General features: G+C 39.9%; 1 long non-coding RNA gene across 1 annotated transcript; it reads left to right on the top strand.

The window, feature by feature from the left end:
• The first annotated feature begins 415 nt into the window (after positions 1-415).
• On the top strand, positions 416-7,571 carry LOC118021593. The gene is made up of 3 exons (XR_004682232.1): positions 416-454; positions 1,816-1,966; positions 7,226-7,571. It is a non-coding gene; the product is annotated as an uncharacterized LOC118021593 (long non-coding RNA).
• The last annotated feature ends 216 nt before the right edge of the window (positions 7,572-7,787 follow it).

Raw genomic sequence — 7,787 nt, 5'->3', positions numbered from 1 at the left:
ATAGAAGATTAATGTAGAGGTAAAATTCCCATCACATAAACCATTTCAAAGTGAACAATTCAGGGGCCCCTGGGTGGCTCAGTCAGTTGGGCATCTGCCTTCAGCTTGGGTCATGATCCCAGAGTTCTGGGATCGAGCCCTGTATTGGGCTCCCTGCTCGGAGAGAGGCCTGCTTCTCCCTCTCCCTCTGCTGCTCCCCCTGCTTGTGCTCTCTCTCTCTGTCAAATTAATAAATAAAAAATATTTTTAAAAAAACAAAGTGAACAATTCAGTAGCGTTTAATACATTTACAATGTTGTACAACCACCACCTGTATGTTATTCCAAAACATATCCATCACCCCAAAAAGAAACTATACACCTAGTAACCAGTTACTCTCCCTTTTCTCTCTCCCCAGGCTCTGGCAACTACTAACCTGCTTTCTGTCTCTATGGATTTACCCTGGATGTTACATGTAAATGGAATGATATAATATGTGATCTTTGTGTCCATCTTCTTTCACTTAGCATAACATATACACATTGTAGCATGTACCAGTCCTTCATTCCTTATTATGGCTGAATAATATTGCATTGAATGGATATACCACATTTGCTCACTGATTCATCCACTGATGAACCTTTGGGTTGTCTCCAACTTTGGGCTATAGTGAATAATGCTGCTATGAACATGTGTGTACATGTATCTGGTTCAGTACCTATTACACAGTTACTTTGGATGTACACTTAAGACTGAAAATGTGGGATCCTACAGTGATTCTATGTTTAACCTTCTGAGGAATTACCAAACTGGTTTCCATAGCGGGCTGACCCATTTTACATTCCCACCAGCAGTGACAAGGTTGCAATATCTCAATATCCTTGCCAACACTATTTATTTTCTGCCTTTGTGATTGTAGCCATCCTTGTGAGTGTGAAGTGATGTCTTGTGGTTTTGATTTACATTCCACTAATTACTAATGATGCTGAGCATCTTTTAACGTGTTTATTGGCCCATTTGTGTATCTTCTTTGGAGAAATGTCTATTCAAGTCCTATGCCCATTTTAAAAATTGGGTTGTCTTCTTATTGCGGAGTTGTAAAAGTTCTTTGTGTATTTTGATCCTTCTCGGATAGGAGATTTGCAAATACTTTCTCCCATTCTGTAGGTTTCCTTTTTTACTTTATTGGTAATGTTCTCTGGTGGGCAGAGGATTTCTATTTTGATGAAGTCCAATTTACCCATTTTTCTCTTGTTTTGCTTTTACTGTCATATCTATGAATCAATTACCAAATCCAAGGTCATGGGTATTTACCCTTATGTTTTCTCCTAAGAGTTTTATGTTTTAGCTTTTATATTTATGTATGATTTTTAAACCATACTATAAAATTTTCACAAAAATAAGGTAAATCCACTGACCTAGATTAACTCTATAACCATTGAAATTTACTCACCCTTGAAAGACTCATGTTTCTTTGATAAATGGGTTTGTTTAGCCATGACTATGAACAAATCACTATACTAGATTGTATGTATATCTGTAGACAATACACATACATATGTATATTAGTACATATACTATTTATTAGTTTAGTATATTATTCTTATATATTAACAGAAAGGTTATAGAAGTGCTAAGAAGAAAGACTGGATTGCCAGTTTATGAAAAGAGGAGCAGTATGTTCAAATTAAAAAAAAAAAAAACTCAAACTGACTTATATATATAATAACACAGATGAGTCACTGGCTCATTTCACTGAAAGCCAGCTAGAAGATGGGCTTGGTGGGATTCGATGGTATTGTCAAGGATCAGCTTCTTTCTCTACCTCCCCTCAAGTCAGCTCCATCCAACCAAGATGGCTGCCAACAATTTCCAGAACTATATGCATCCTCATCTCAATCAGAGAAAGTGAGCAACCCCCAACTAACACTCATCTCTGCCTCTGGCTATGGTATGACCTGAATCCCATACCCATCACTGGGTATCCGTAAGTGTTGATTTATGGCCAGGGTGTATGATTATGTTAATTGCTTTCACTGCTGTTTTGCACCAGTAATGGAGTTGGACTTCTTCCCATATGGGGAAGATATGGTTCTCAAATGGAAATTGGGCAAGTGACAAAAAAAAAACAGGAATGGATGGGGGGGAGCATCACAATGTTCACCACAGGTAATCTCAGAGTAGTCTTAACAGAAGAGAAGGGATTTGACCTGGTCAGAGGAAATCAAATAGCAGAACAGTGTGAAGGCTCATTTTTAAAAATAGGGAATAATCGTCCATTTCAGCTTGACCACTGGCTTCAAGTGAAAGTTAGTAATCCTAGTAGGCTAACTTGAGAGCATATCATAATGGAGGACTTCAAATACCTGACTAAGCAGTTTAGACTTAATTCAACAAATAGCAAAAAGAAAACAAAATGACCTTATTCTCAGAAAGAAAAAAAAAAGTATTTCTCTAATTAAAACTGTATGAAGATGAAAGAATTTTAGAAAAATTCATTTTAATGCTAGGTCTTGCTATTTGATAAGCTATATTCACTGGTAGAAATTCATTCAATTGGCAAATATCGAATTGAATATTGATGATCTAATGTGTGTTCGGCACTATTCTGGCAATAGCTGGCCGTTCGATGGTGAAAAATAGTAATGTCATTGCCCCTGTGAAGGCTATAGGCCTATGGAGAACCTATCATCTATATCATCATGGCATCAGATTCTAATGTCTCATCTGCCTTTGGAAAGCATTACATTCTGGGTCAGAACTGCTCACTCACAGTCAATGGAAAACAAAAGCATTCAAACCATAGTTAACAATCCTGACTGAAATCTCCATGTGCCTTATCAAGCTAATCCATCCCTCTTCTAAGTCCTCCAAGTCCAGTAGATACTTTCACTACAGAGAGGTCATTCTTTAGCCCTACTTGGATGAAGGGACATGAGCTTTGCCTAAAGATTTTACTTACCTCAAGCTCAACATGCTCATCTTCAAAATGGATGACTTTTGCTTTACCTCAACTGTAGACCTAAATATTGTCAAGTTAAAATCAAAGCAGAGACTAGATAATTATGTTATATTACCCATAATGTACTTGGAAGTTCCTTCTTTCTTATCCCTGCCCCCTTCCCACCCCAATCCCTTTCTTTTAGCAAACCTCTACTGTGTACTTTAAGGGGCAGGACTGGAGAAGAACAGCTATACAGCCCCTTACCTGCCCAACTCCCTAACTTTTGTTACGAGTCACCCCTTTCTTCCCTATGTTACCTGGGGTTACATAGGATGCATTTGAGATGAAAACAATTCTCTTTCCCAATCCAGAAAATGTAGCTTTGCGTTGGTCTGAGAAGCAAAAGAGCCTAACTTAAAGCTGACAATAAGAAGGCAAGTTTATACTTAAAGGAAAACTTCTTCAAAAACAAACAATGAAAAACTACATACTGTATGATTCCAGCTCTATGACATTCTGGAAAAGGCAAAACTATAGAGACAGGACAGGATCACTAGTTACCAGTGGTTGGGGAGTGGGAGGGATAAGTAGGTAGAGCATGCAGGATTTTTAGGGTTTTTAAGGATTTGTACTATAGTGTGGATATGTGTCATTATACATTTGTTCAAACCCATGGAAGGTATAACACCAAAAGTGAACACTAATGTAAACTACAGACCTTGGTTGATGATGATGATGTCCCAGCATAGGTTCATCAGTTGTGAACCCAGTGAGGTTCTGGTGGGGATGTTGATAATGAAGGAGGCTGTGCGTTTGTGGGGACAGGAGTATATGGGAAATCTCTGTACTGTCCACTCACATTTGCTGTGGACTTAAACCTGCCCTATATAAAGTCTGTTTTAAAAAAAAGCAATGGGGGCACCTGGATGGTTCAGTTGGTTAAGCATCTGCCTTTAGCTCAGATCATGGTCCCAGAGTCCCAGGATCCAGCCCGGAGTCAGGCTCCCTGCTTGGCGGAGAGTCTGCTTCTCCCTCTCTCTCCTCCTGCTCTCTCTCTCTCTCAAATAAATAAGATCTTAAAAAAAAAAAAAAGAAAAAAGCAATGAAAAAAGGGGAATTTATCAATCCAACCAATACTTACTAAGCCCCTGGGTATGCCAAGCACTATAGGACACACTATAGTATCAAAGCTGAACAAGACATGTATGGATCCTGCCCTCACAGAACTTCCACTGATGTTTTAATAAGATAAAGTCATTGTGCTTACTGAGTTGCCCTTCCCAGATAGTATAATATAATTCTCTGTTCCAACTGAGAGCCCCAGGCCTCCTCCAGCAGGTTGCCAATGGGTAATTCCAACTGGCTTAAGGGCCAAGCCTTGCAGCCCCTGAGAGAAGACACCCCCAAATCCAGTAATTCTCACCTGAAGCTTCTGAAAAATGCTAGTTCTGAGGTATCATCCCCAGAGACTCCGAATCAGTAGGATTAAGGGTTTGCCCAGATGCCACACTCTGCCAAGCACCCCAAGGGGACCTGATATAGAAGATTTGATAACCAGTCATTCAGCAGTTGATTTCACTCTAAGTAATAACAGTAATCACTGTTGTCCTGTTTTGACATATTGAGTCTTTTTTTTTTAGATGTATTTATTTATTCAAGAGAGAGCATGAGCATGAGCAGGGTAGGGGCAGAGGGAGGGGGAGAGAGAGTCTTAAGCAGGCCCCATGCTGAGCACAGAGCCCAACACAGGGCTTGACCTTAGGACCCTGAGATCACGACCTGGGCCAAAACCAAGAGTCCAATACTTTACCAACTGCACCACCCAGGCACCCCTTGGTGGAGATTTTAAAACACCCAGAATAGGTCAAAAATATGATGATCTGGGCACTCCCATACATTGCTGGCAGGAGTGTAAATTGGTAGAATTTAAGTGAAGGGCATTTTGGCAATATATTTTAGATTTTATAGGATAAATAGTTTGATATAGTAACTTACTTTCTAGGAGTATTTCCTAAGGAAGTAACTCACAACATATACACAAATAAAACCCACAGATATCTATGTATAGGGCCATTTAGCATAGCCTTGTTTATGATATAAAAAACTAGGGGCACCTGGGTGGCTCAGTCGTTAAGCGTCTGCCTTTGGCTCAGGTCATGATCCCAGGGTCCTGGGATCGAGCCCCGCATCGGGCTCCCTGCTCATTGGGGAAGCCTGCTTCTCCCTCTCCCACTCCCCCTGCTTGTGTTCCCTCTCTCGCTGTCTCTCTCTCTCTAATAAATAAACAAAATCTTTAAAAAAAAACAACAAAAAAACTGGAAGCCACCTACCTGTCAGTAAAGGATTGATTAAAAGAGAATAACCCAACCAACAAGGTGCAATTCCATTAAAAATCATATCATCTATATTTATTAATAACAGAAATACACCTTTAAACTGACTTCTTAAAAACTACATATATAAAAAACCTACATGTATAGTATAATCTTATTTTTAAATAAAAAATGCGAGCTATATCATGGGAAGGAAATTACTAAAAATGTGAAGAATGATTTCTGGGTAATTATACTAGAAATTTTTATTTATACATTGTTACATTTTCTGCATGATTTCTGCAGCAAGCATGTATTACTTTTAAAATCTCCTCCCCTCTAAAACCCTTTATATTTGCAAGGGAATTTTCATTGAAGGACTAGCCTCTAAGGCGGTTTGTATACTACTCTATGGGGGGGTGGGGAAGATGAGGTCATGGAGGGGTCTGGAAGGAGGAGGAAGAGGATAATCAGGGTCCAACCTACAGCCCAGGCCCCCAGCCTTGGTCTGAACCTAATGGCAAGATAAGTTGCAAGCAAGGACTCACGAGATGTTTTCCCAGGGGACACTGTGAGACACAGAGGCATAAACAGTGTCACTACAGTGCTCAGGCAGGGTGTATGGCAGATGACACAGAGTAGGACAGAGTTATTCTCAATTCAGAGCAGCAGGAAGCAGCAGTGAGGGCCTATGGGAATGCTGCCCCATCCTGGCACTTCAAAGCCAGAATGCTGGCACGCTCCTCAGATGCAGCAGCATAGAAAAAAAACCCTGCTGCCTTAGCCAGAGCAGGCTGGGTGCAGTAGCCAAGCCAGGTGGGAGAGGGTTGGTTGGGGGGAAAGGTAATGGAGGGGATGAGGGGTACAGGGTTTCTAAGGCAGGAAATATGAGAGAAGCATCCAGTAGTGGGACAGAGGAGGGGGAGCTCTTCTCATTTGACCCATAGTCTTGATCTGATCTCATCCACACCATGGTTTTAACTACCACTTGTATGGAATTGCCAACCTTTACAGCCAGAGCCCAGGCATACAAGAAAAATGTATTAAATAGATGAAACTTTCTGCTGGCTTCTGGATCCAAATAATTAACTCACCATATCTCTCTTAACAACTCCTCTGCTACTAACTTAATACCACACACACACACACACACACACACACATTCTTCCTCTGGTGTTCACGTCAATGAATGGCACCACCACGCACCTAGTTGCCAAGCTAACTATCTGAGCATCCTCCTTAGTGTTCCTTCTCATCTCTTCCCATAGTCACAAGTTCAACAAGTGTAGATTCTCCCTTTGGAGAGCTCCTAAATCTATTCCCTCCTTGTTATTCCCACCACCACTGTTTTAATTCAATCTCTCATCACTTTGTGTTTGGGTTACGACAACTCTTATTTTCAACCCATTCCTCACTCTGTTGTACACAGCTATGCCTCACACTGTTTTCCTAAAATTTGAACCTGACCATGGCAGTCACTCACCCATTCTGAGCTTCAAAATGAAATGCCAGGTAAATATTCAATAAATGACTGACTTACCAAAGAAAGGGAGGACTCACCCCAGAACAAGATTGCCAGCCCTTCCCAGTCCTTTATTATAAAAATCTAATGCCAGTTGATCTCCAGGCAATGATTCAAAACAGGTGTTCCTAGGTTTTATTATATGTTACTTGTTCATATTTTCACTATCCCACAAGAAGTTCAAGGGGAGCACTGGTATATATTACAAGGTCACAACAATTTTTTGTGGCTATAACGGAGGACCCATCATGCCTAGAATTAGAAAAAGGCATTTTTAAAGTGGAAAAATAAAAGATCACTTTGGTAATTACATATCATGCATTTAGCCTTGCTACCTGAAAGATACTAAGATAAGCTATGAAATAATTCATTTCCAAATAAAAGGGAGGAGGAATTAAAGGACTAAGGAGCAGCTAACAGAGCTTGGAAAAGTGTAAGCCATGTAACAATAATTTCATTTCTATCCAGGATGAAGTGGCAGGCTATGCTGATAAGGAGGAAGCAATAGCTATAATCTATATAATCTACTCTCTGCAATAAAGATTCTGATGTGATGTTATCACCAAGAAGCTGGGACAATGCAGTTCAGTTGAAGATAGCTAATTGCAGATTTCACATGTGATGCCAACATCAAGGCATTTCTCAAAGAAGAGCAAATATACTCTTTTTGACAAAGAAAATGTTAAGATCCACCTTTTCCAATGTTGCAAAATCTAGAATAAAGAAGCAAATCGATACAGGAACCCTCTCTCATTTTCATTATATCAAGAGAATGAACTATAACAAAATCTGCACTTAGTAGACAGGCTCAAAATGGCAGCTAATGCTATAGATAATTGCTAGTGATAACCCTTCTGCATCGTGTACTTACTTGGGCAATGTATAACCTGTGAGTGTCATTGAGTAAATAGGGTACATACAAATAAAACTATAAATAAGACATAACTATGTTGAGGTTATACTATCATTTATTCCAGCAGTATTGATGCCTGTGGAGCTTTGGAGTAATTGCTATACCTCCTCAAACTAT

This window comes from Mirounga leonina, unplaced genomic scaffold (genome assembly GCF_011800145.1).
Source record: "Mirounga leonina isolate KUSES-001 unplaced genomic scaffold, KU_Mleo_1.0 Mir_175, whole genome shotgun sequence".
Lineage (NCBI taxonomy): Eukaryota > Metazoa > Chordata > Mammalia > Carnivora > Phocidae > Mirounga > Mirounga leonina.
The sequence above is the reverse complement of the archived record's forward strand: the minus strand, read 5'-3'. Positions and strand labels throughout refer to the sequence as shown.